Below are 12,125 nucleotides of genomic sequence, written 5' to 3'. Positions count from 1 at the left end.
TCAGATTCACCAAGGTTGAAATGAAGGAAACAATGTTAAGGGCAGCCAGAGAGAAACCTCGGGTTACCCACAAACAGAAGCCCATCAGATTAACAGCAGATCTCTTAGCATAAACTCTACAAGCCAGAAGAGGGTTGGGGCCAATATTCAACATTCTTAAATAAATGAATTTTCAACCCAGAATTTCATATTCAGCTAAACTAAGCTTCATAACTGAAGGAAAAATAAAATCCTTTACAGACAAGCAAGTGCTGAGAGATTTTGTCACCACCAGGCCTGCCTTAGAAGAGCTTTGGAAGGAAGCACTAAACAGGAAAGGAACAATTGGTACCAGCCACTGCAAAAACATGCCAAATTGTAAAGACCATCAATGCTAGGAAGAAACTGCATCAACTAATGAGCAAAATAACCAGCTAACATCATAATGACAGGATAAAATTCACACATTACAACATTAACCTTAAATGTAAATGGGCTAAATGCTCCAATTAAAAAACACAGACTGGTAAATTGGGTAAAGAGTCAAGACCTATCAGTGTGCTGTATTCAGGAGACCCATCTCATGTGCAGAGACACACATAGGCTCAAAATAAAGGGATGGAGGAAGATCTACCAAGCAAATGGAAAACAAAAAAAAAGCAGAGGTTGCAATCCTAGTCTCTGATAAAACAGACTTTAAACCAACAAAGATCAAAAGAGACAACAACATTACATAATGGTAAAGGGATCAATTCAACAAGAAAAGGGAACTATCCTAAATATATATACACCCAATATAGGAGCACTGAGATTCATAAAGCAAGCCCTTAGAGACCTACAAAGAGACTTAGACTCCCACACAATAATAATGGGAGACTTTAACACCCCACTATCAACATTAGACATATCAACAAGACAGAAAGTTAACAAGGATACCAAGGAATTGAATTCAGCTCTGCACCAAGTGTAGCTAATAGACATCTACAGAACTCTCCACCCCAAATCAACAGAATATACATTCTTCTCAGCACCACATCACACTTATTCCAAAATTGACCACATAGTTGGAAATAAAGCACTCCTCAGCAAATGTAAAAGAACAGAAAGCATAACAAACTGTCTCTCAGACCACAGTGCAATCAAACTAGAACTCAGGACTAAGAAACTCACTCAAAACCCCTCAACTACATGGAAACTGAAACAACCTGCTTCTGAATGACTACTGGGTAAATAATGAAATGAAGACAGAAATAAAGATGTTCTTTGAAACCAATGAAAACAAAGACACAACATACCAGAATCCATGGGACACATTTAAAGCAGTGTATAGAGGGAAATTTATAGCACTAAATGGCCACAAGAGAAAGCAGGAAAGATCTAAAATTGGCACCCTAACATCACAATTAAAAGAACTAGAGAAGGAAGAGCAAACACATTTAAAAGTTAGCAGAAGGCAAGAAATAACTAAGGAAGAGCAGAACTGAAGGAGAGAAAAAAAACCCTTCAAAAAAAATCAATGAATCCAGGAGGTGGATTTTTGAAAAGATCAACAAAATTGATAGACCACTAGCAAGACTAATAAGAAAAGAGAGAAGAATCAAATAGATGCAATAAAAAATGATAAAGGGGTTATCACCACTGACCCCACAGAAATACAAACTGTCATCAGAGAATACTATAAACACCTCTAGGCAAATAAACTGGAAAATCTAGAAGAAATGGATAAATTCCGGAACACATACACCTTCCCAAGACTAAACCAGGTAGAAGTTGAACCTCTGAATAGACCAATAACAGGCTTTAAAATTGAGGCAATAATTAATAGCCTACCAACCAAAAAAAAGTCCAGGACCAGATGGATTCATAGCTGAATTCTACCAGAGGTATAAAGAGGAGTTGGTACCACTCGTTCTGAAACTATTGCAATCAATAGAAAATGAGGGAATCCTCCCTGACTCATTTTATGAGGCCGGCATCATCCTGATACCAAAACCTGACAGAGACACAATGAAAAAAGAGAATTTTCGACCAATATCCGCGATGAACATAGATGCAAAAATCCTCAATAATATACTGGCAAACCGAATCCAAGAGTACATCAAAAAGCTTATCCACCACGATCAAGTTGGCTTCATCCCTGGGATGCAAGGCTGGTTCAACATGTGAAAATCAATAAATGTAATCCATCATATAAACAGAACCAGACAAAAAACACATTATTTTCTCAATAGATATAGAAAAGGCCTTCTACAAAATTCAACAGTCCTCCATGCTAAAAGGTCTCAATATACTAGTTATTGATGGGACATATCTCAAAATAATAAGAGCTATTTATGACAAACCCACAGCCAATATCATACTGAATGGGTAAAAGCTGAAAGCATTCCCTTTGAAAACTGGCACAAGACAGGGATGCCCTCTCTCACCACTCCTGTTCAACATAATGTTGGAAGTTCTGGCCAGGGCAATCAGGCAGGAGAAAGAAATACAGGGTATTCAATTAGGAAAAGAGGAAGTCAAAGTGTCCCTGTTTGCAGATGACATGATTGTACATTTAGAAAACCTCATTGACTCAGCCCAAAATCTCCTTAAGCTGATAAACAAATTCAGCAAAGTCTCAGGATACAAAATCAATGTGCAAAAATCACAAACATTCCTATACACCAATAACAAACACATCAAATCATGAGTGAATTTCCATTCACAATTGCTTCAAGGAGAGTAAAATACCTAGGAATCCAACTTACAAGGGATGTGAAGGACCTTTTCAAGGATAACTACAAACCAGTGCTCACTGAAATAAAAGAGGACACAAACAAATGGAAGAACATTCCATGCTCATGGATAGGAAGAGTCAATATCATTAAAATGGCCATACTGCCCAAGGTAATTTATAAATTCAATGCCATTCCCATTAAGCTACCAATGACTTTCTTCACTGAATTGGAAAAAACTACTTTACAGTTCTTATTGAACCAGAAAAGAGCCTGCATTGCCAAACAATCCTAAGCCAAAAGAACAAAGCTGGAGGCATCATGCTACCTGACTTGAAACTATACTACAAGCCTACAGTAAGCAAAACAGCATGGTACTGGTACCAAAACAGCGATATAGACCAATGGAACATAACAGAGCCCTCAGAAATAATACCACACATCTACAACCACCTGATCTTTGACAAATCTGAGAGAAACAAGAAATGGGGAAAGGATTCCCCATTTAATAAATGGTGCTGGGGAAACTGGCTAGCCATATGCAGAAAGCTGAAACTGGATCCCTTCCTTACACCGTATACAAAAATTAATTCAAGATGGATCGAAGACTTAAATGTTAGACCTAAAACCATAAAAACCCTAGAAGAAAACCTAGGCAATACTATTCAGGACATAGGCCTGGGCAAGGACTTCAAGACTAAAACACCAAAAGCAATGGCAACAAAAGCAAAAATAGACAAATGTGATCTAATTAAACTTAAGAGCTTCTGCACAGCAAAAAGAAACTACCATCAGAGTGAACAGGCAATGTACAGAATGGGAGAAAATTTTTGCAATCTACCCATCTGACAAAGGGCTAATATCCAGAATCTACAAAGAACTTAAACAAATTTACAAGAATAAATCAAACAACCCCATCCAAAAGTGGGCAAAGTATATGAACAGACACTTCTCAAAAGAAGACATTTATACAGCCAACAGACACACGAAAAAATGCTCATCATCACTCGTCATCAGAGAAATGCAAATCTAAACCACAATGAGACACCATCTCACACCAGTTAGAATGTTGATCATTAAAAAGTCAGGAAACAACAGATTCTGGAGAGGTTGTGAAGAAATAGGAACACTTGCACCATTGGTGTGACTGTAAGCTAGTTCAACCATTGTGGAAGACAGTGTAGCAATTCCTCAAAGATTTAGAACTAGAAATACCATTTGACCCAGAGATCCCATTACTGGGTATATACCCAAAGGATTATAAATCATGCTGCTCTAAAGACACACGCATACGTACATTTATTGTGGCACCATTCATAATAGCAAAGATTTGGACCCAACCCAAATGTTCATCAATGATACACTGGATTAAGAAAATGTGGCACATATATACCATGGAATGCTATGCAGCCATAAAAATGGGATGAGTTCATGTCCTTTGCAGGGAGATGGATGAAGTTGGAAACACTCATTCTGAGCAAACTATCACAAGGACAGAAAACCAAACACTGCATGTTCTCACTCATAGGTGGGAACTGAATAATGAGAACACATGGACACAGGGTGGGGAACATCACCCACTGGAGCCTGTCATGGGGTGGTGGGAGCGGGGAGGGATAGTGTTAGGAAATATACCTAATGTAAATGATGAGTTAATGGGTGCAGCATACCAACATGGCACATGTATACATATGTCACAAACCTGCATGTTGTGCACATGTACCCTAGAACTTAAAGTATAACTTAAAAAAAGAAAATCTTAGGAAAAAACTTCTTAATTTTCATGTTTTCAATTATAGGATCAGATATCCATTTGTAAGAGCCTTGTAAATTTTGATTTAGTTCAAATGCTGCTCAACTTGAATTGATTTAGCAAACTTTTTTCATTTCAGCATACCTTATTGCTTTGACTTTCCTAGCTGTTAAAGTGCATCTCAACTCCTACGTTTAGCAATCTGAAGTTGTTGCTCTTAATAGCTTGTCATATACTTCAATCTATAGCAAACTAAAAGCTAACTAAATTTTATCTAATCTATTTGTCCAATAATTTATCATCAAAATAAGGTGAAAAAGTTCTCTTCCCACATCCTTCCAGGTTTTCTGTAGTTCCTTTTCTTTCATCATCTTCTGCTAAATATTCTTACCAATCACCCTGAGTTTTCACGTCATGATTCTTTACTTTTTGCTACTTATTTATGACTGTCCTATTAGTTTCCCATACCATTCTGAAGAAAAGGAATGTTTCAAACTTATCTGTGTTTGTGGCTTAGCACAGTGCCTGGAACATGTTAGATATTTAATAAATACTCACATTTTTTCCAGAAATTTTGATGAGAACTCTTTATTTTTCCTTCTTTGTTTAGCAGGGTTATTTAGCAGAGGCTCCATGAAGGCAGGAATTTCATTTTTGTCTGTAGTTCACGCCTAACTTTTTAGGAAAGTGCCTGGCATAAAGCAGGCATTAAATAGTCATTGGAAGAGATAAGGATTGATTAATTAATATAATGTTTGTATTTTCTAAAGCATTGGATATGAATTTAGAAAACTTTTTTTTTATTATACTTCAAGTCTGGGGTACATGTGCACAATGTGTAGGTTTGTTACATATGTATACTTGTGCCATGTTGGTGTGCTGCACCCATTAACTCGTAAATGACGAGTTGATGCGTATAACTCCCAATGCCATCCCTCCCCCCTCCCCATAATAGGCCCCGGTGTGTGATGTTCCCCTTCCAGAGTCCAAGAGATCTCATTGTTCATTTTCCACCTATGAGTGAGAACATGCGGTGTTTCATTTTCTGTTCTTGCAATAGTTTGCTGAGAATGATGGTTTCCAGCTAAATCCATGTCCCTACAAAGGATATGAACTCATCCTTTTTTATGGCTGCATAGAAAACTTGAATTTTTATGGTCATGCAATAGAGCGATTTCAAGAAATGTTTTCTAAGGCAAAAGCTACTATGATGTACAGTTTACTTTCAAATAGTTTTCTGTTATTTAGAAAATTAAATGCAGTGTAAACTTTTTAATACTCACTACACATATCTTATATAGTAGAGGTTACTGCTGAGTAATTAAAATGTACATGAATAAGTAACATTTCAATTCAAGATCAGATATCTGAGATCCTTAAGTGACTACATTTACTGATGATTTTGGCTATGGTCCAAATATAAAATATCATGGCTGTCAAATGTACTTGTTGGCATTTAATCTGTTAATTATCATTTAAAGAGAAAGTCCTTGACATTTCAAGAGTTATTTCCAATCAATCCTGCTAGATTGTGCTACACTTCATTTCCTTGCACAAAAAATTACATAAGGCTGTGACAGCATAAATTGAATAAATATTATTATCTAAATAGAAGAATTTCCTGTAACAGGCTTTAAATTTCCTATAAATTTTCCTCATACAAAAACAGACCAAGAATGCCTATGGCATGAGAGTTACTCACAACTACTTTAGCAATGCACTCTCTTGGGGAATACAATCAGGATGACAACTGTGTCTCAGTGATTGATTAGCAAGAAGTTCTAGGCTTCTTAGTTCAATCTCTCATCTAGAAACCAGTCAAGCAGGAATGATTCCTTCCAGAAATCACACACTGATATCTCAATTTTCTTCATGGAGTTATAGTGAATGCTAAATATGTTTTCAAGCACAGGCTTTAACAAAAGATTTCTAATTTAAAAGGAATTCATTTCTAGCTTTAGAAATTCAACCTGTATCAATACTCTTAGGGAGATATCAATCAATTTCAAATATAAGAACTTATTTGGAATCAGATTCAAATACAAGTACTATAAAAATAAGATAACTGGGATAATTTGAATACTGAATAGATTTTGATGATATTAAGGAATCATTGTTTCCTTTTTATAAGGACAATAATGACAGTATTACTGCTTTAAAAATAATCCATTTTTTTCAGAGATTCAAACTGACATATTTACAAATAATGTGGTATCTGGAATTAGCTACAGGTTGATCTAGCAAAAGGTTGGAGAGAGTGGGTGAGGTATAAATAAAATAGAATTGGCATTAAGGCAATAACCACTAAAGCTGTGTGATGTGTTCATCACGTTCATTACAGTATTCTTTCTTCTGTTTATGTTTTACTTTTCCATAATAGTAATTTTAAACAACATAAAAATTACCTTACATAGAAAGAGAAGGAAAAGTAAGGAATTAAAAGTATGGGCTTCATGCTAAAGGTAAAGAAAAATAAAATCAGCCCACACAGAGCTTTCTCTCCTCAGCTCTGTCCCATATAGTCATAGAACTGCCATTTTGAGGCAAATATTTTTATATATTTTTCTGTAATTTTGTCTGTCTCACTACATTTTCAGGTTATTGAAAGAACCCATTTAAAAAGTACTTTTGTGTCTCCTACAGTATATAACAGCAACAACGAATTACTTAGTATTGAAAATGTGTGGTTTAATTTGTTAATAATTTTTTAAGTAAAGCAAAATGGAAATTTCTGTCTGCAGGAACAACAGGATGCAAATTACAACTGAAGGCAATGTCAGTGGGGGAATACATTAAGCAGATAAAAGCTCAGGAAGGATTTTATTTTAACAAACTATCCAAAACCAGAAAGAGGTAAACAGAACAAAAATCTCAAAAAGATGAGTAGTTGTTAAAAGGGCAATCTACAAGCAGCGTAAGTGGAAATTTACTGGTGGTCACCTAGAAATATGAAAAAATACAATTGATCAAATGGCAAAAGAATATTTACTTAGTGTCTAGTGTGTGCCAGGAACATGAAGTATGTCTAAAACACAAAATAAAACAGAATTCCTATCTTCATGAAATCTCCCTTAAATACATTAAATAATTACAGTTGCAAATTTTTTTTAGAAAAAAAAATGCAAACATTTAAATTAAAACACTTCAGAGAATGACAATTCCATTTAGTAAATTTACACTTTATTCTAATGCTGTTAAATGTAATTTTATTTATGTTGGTACAAATTATGTGATGTTTGCAAATTGCTACCTTACATGAAGAATCAATCTAAAATTTTAAAAAATACACTGTTGAATGAAGCAACTAGAAATTTTAAATACAAGTTTATCTCCATTTAAAATTTTAGCATAATAGATAAACTTTACAAGAAAAACCTATCACTTTTTATATTTAGTATCATAAATACTATTTTGGTATGTGTTAATTTTGTATATTTTCTATTTTATTTTGAAGCTGAGTGGCCAGGTGCGGTGGCTCACGCCTGTAATCCCAGCACTTTGGGAGGCCAAGGTGGGTGGATCATGAGGTCAGATCGAGACCATTCTGGCCAACATGGTGAAACCCCTTCTCTACTAAAAAAAAAATATAAAAAATTAGCCAGGCGTGATGGTGGGCACCTGTAGTCCCAGCTACTCGAGAGGCTGAGGCAGGAGAATGACTTGAACCTGGGAGGCGGAGCTTGCAGTGAGCCGAGATCGTGTCACTGCACTCCAGCCTGGGTGACAGAGAGAGACTCTGTCTCAAAAAAAAAAAAAAAAAAAAAAAAAAAAAAAAAAAAGCAGAGTTAGCTGAGGTTTAAAGCACTCATTTATTCTGTTGTAGATGCAGGTGATTACTCCTTTTACAAAATCCTTTTGGGGCCCTTGAGTCCCTATGCTCCAGTTCGCTTCCACACTGTCGAGTGTACATTCATTCTCAATAAATCCCTTCATTCTTTCCTTGCTTTATTTGTGCATTTTATCCAATTCTTAGTTCAGACACCAAGAACCTGGACACCCTCCACCGGTGTCCTATTTTGGTGAGCCAGCCAGGATGAAGAGGTGAGCCCAAAGTTTGGTATTTACTTTTCTCTTTTCTCCTTTTCCTTTCTGCTCCATACAGAGAAATCTCTCTCTCTCTCTCTTTTAATTTCCAACTCAGGACACTTGGTGGGCAGTGTGTAAACACAGAAGCAACTGCAGGTTTCTGGCTGTGGCCAGGGAAACTAGGGTTTCCATGTGGATAAACCTAACCACCACCACAGAGTTCACTTAAGGGGCCTGCATCTTTCATTTTTTGTCCCTCTCTTTTTTTTTCAGTCTTTCAATGGCTGTTTCCTAGTAGCTCCTTGGAAATTGAGGGCAATTGGTTGGGGTCATCCTTGGTACTGCCTGAAGGCCTAGGAATGAATGGGAATAATTGCCCTGCCCAAAGGAGGGAAGGACTCTGTTTTTTTCTTATTTTTTCTGTGTGTGATCACTGATCCCTACATGTGGCACAGTTCAGAGCAAACTTGCACGTTTCAGGTGCCTTAAACCTCCTTTTCTTAAGCTAAATTCTTTCCTTATCATACTCATCTGGCTAAGGACAAAAAGCCCACCCAGTATCCAGTTCCTCTCATTACAGTTTATAACTATTCCTATGAAGCTCCTAGTAGGCTCTGGAGGGAAACCTGCATGTGGTACCGGTACCCACCTAATGTCAGAGACGTCTGACACTCTAAGTTTGGACCCCAAAGGAGGATGCTCTGGGTGATCCTGTGGACCTTAGCTTCCCCAAAGGAGATGCTCTTGGTAGAGGTTCTGAGGTCTAGTCATAAGCCTTCCTTAGAATTTTCTCTCACAGTTGCAATGCTGCTTGGCCCCAAAATTGTTTAGAATCTGGAGTTGACTGACTAATGGGAAAGTGGGATGGTGTTGCACGTATGCAAACTTTTGTGCTGCTGTCCTAAGCAGGGGGCTTGGTTAACATTTATGTCCTCCTTTGGTATTGTTTGGCACCAGTGCTCTTTGGAGACTGGGGAGGTTTGGCCTTTAAAAATCAACTGTGATGGAGAATGTTTTTGGCCAAAATTTTGGTTCACAGCCTTCCTTGGATTATCTATTGGGACAAGGTAAAACTGGAAAGCTTGGCATTGCTATTTCATGGCTAGGGTTCCAAGCTGTTGAATCTTCATTTATGCATGTGTATATGTGTCTAGATGTGTTTATCTGTATGTGCACTTATTGTTATATGTTGTGTCTACCAAACTGTCTTATAAGTAAAAGAGCGCTCATAAATAAAATAAGTCTAAGCAATTTTCAAGTTCACATGACTTAAAGTATAACTTTACTAAACAAGCTAGCTTTAAAATTATTAGTGGAATAAAAATAGAAATGCCTCCAGAATTTTGTCTGAATTTTATGTTTGTCTTTACTAGATATCTTTAAATGTCAGTGTTAATTCAAGCTGGGAGCTACTTGGGGCAAACCTGCCTCACATTCTATTCAAATCTCACTGAGATAAATGCATATCTGATTGCTTCCTTTGGAAAGGCTAATCAGAAACTGAAGAATGCTACCACTTGTCTCCTATCTACCTGTGATTTGAGAGCCCCCAAGCTCCCTCCCTGCCTCGCCTCAAGTTGTCCTGTCTTTCTGGACTGAACCAATGTTGATTTTACATATGTTGATTGATGTCTCATGTCTTCCTTGTTAAAAGTAAAAATTAAGTACAGAGAATGGGATAAATGTTTCAGGTAAACTTTTTGCATAAATTAAAATCTTAAAGTTATTTTTGATGCTCATTTAATATCTGGGACATTTCCAATTAAGAAGGGATTGTGATATGGGGAAATATGTTTCTAAAATTGTAGAATTGTTCTTATCTATAAAAGTCCATATTTGATAGCTCAGGATTTCTTGCTTTTTAGGGTTTTGCTAAAGTGTAAGGTTATTAAGATAAAAATTCTAGTTAACACGTAATTCTGTATACAAAATGTGACAAAAGGTTATGCTAATAGTGAAAAAGAATAATTTTGTCTAATTCAGAAGTTATCTCAAAGTTATTTCAAGTTATAGATTTGAAAAGGTTATTTATGAAACAATGTGGTAAAGAACCATTAAATAGGGGAGAAAGATGTGGGAAAAGTTTAAATAATAAAATATTCTTTAAAACCTGATAGAAAATTGGAACCATTTGGCTAGTTAACATTTTCATAGTTAAAGCTCTTAGTCTTGATTAAAGTAAGAAGTTTTGTCAAGAAATGCATCTGCAGTTTGGCAATTCTTTTTTTAAAATAGTTAAGCAGGAAGCTGGATTTAGTGTAGAGCCAAATTTCACACACATGCTTGCATTGCTTCATACTATGTCTACCATTTTGCATGACTAGTGCTAGAGTATTGGTCATGTGCTTAAAGTGAATTTCTTGATTGCACAGGAGGTATAATAATATTGGTGAATTTAAGGATATTGAATTCTATATGAAGTATTAAATATTTGTTATGTGGGTTTTCTGGGAACCTAGGTAACACTGTAGCTTCCAGGGTAAATTAAGTAGGAAAACTTAGGGTTGGTTTCCAGTTTATTTTTTTTTGTTTCTAGTTTTCATTTGTTTGCTATTTACTCTCCATTTATCTTGAATTCCTTGGCTGCCTGTGTCTGGCCTGCAAGAATTGATAGAACACACCTGCCTTTTAACCTAACTTTGGATTTTAGGCTTCATGAATAATTCAAGCATGTTGAGTATTCTTTTGTAAATAGAATTTGAGTTATATTTCTGTTTCTGCCTGATTTCTTCAAAATTCATAAACTGTTTGTGAATATTCTTAATTCATGGGAGAGGATTTGTTTGCATAGTCGAGCAGGGTTGCTAGGGCCACTCAGGGAGAGAGAATGCAGAAACCTGGCATGCTGGCAGAAAGGCAAGAATTTCTTACCAGTCAATGTCTTGCCTCTTTCTCTCTCTGCAAACTGTTTAAATATGTTAGAAATAATTTTTTGGTGCCACAAAAGAACTAGCACTTGATGATAAATTTAATTTTCTCAGCAAGGCAATTTTAATTCTATAGAAGGGTCCGACTTGTAGATGGAGCAATGGAGAGAGCACAGCTGAACAAGGGAGGGAAAGGGGTTTTTATTCCTGACGCAGGTAGCGTCTACTGCTGTATTGTTCCCCTATTGGCTAGGGTTGGACCACACAGTCTAAGCTAATTCCAACTGGCTATTTTAAAGAGAGCAGGGGTATGAGTCAGAGTGGTGGGATGAATAATTTGGTAGATAGGATGGTTACTAAACAGGTGACTCATAATGACTCAGGTCAGAGCAGGTGACCAGGGGTGACTCAGGATGGAGCAAGTGATAGAGATTAGGAGGGGGTTATTTACTGAAGCTAGGGGCAAGGAGACAAGAGAATAAGGAACTTAAACTTTAAAATGAAGAACAAAGAACAGGGGAGCTGAACATACTGATGCATTTGTTCTTTGGAGAGCATCTCAGAACTCATTGTACTTAACAATTTACAGGCTAAAACCTTTGAAGAGGAATTTATTATATCCTACAATTTCCCCTTCAATTTTCATAGTACTTCCTCTTCAAACTTTTGGCTTTGCTGCTTGACTTAATCCTCTGAAAGAAAAAGCTTATCTGAATAAGGTGGAGGAGAGTTAAGGAAGGTTTTAGTAAGTGCTGCTTTTACATGTCTTTGCACTAGCCCACCGAT

This window comes from Rhinopithecus roxellana, chromosome 5 (assembly GCF_007565055.1).
Source record: "Rhinopithecus roxellana isolate Shanxi Qingling chromosome 5, ASM756505v1, whole genome shotgun sequence".
Lineage (NCBI taxonomy): Eukaryota > Metazoa > Chordata > Mammalia > Primates > Cercopithecidae > Rhinopithecus > Rhinopithecus roxellana.
This window is presented reverse-complemented; position numbering follows the sequence as displayed.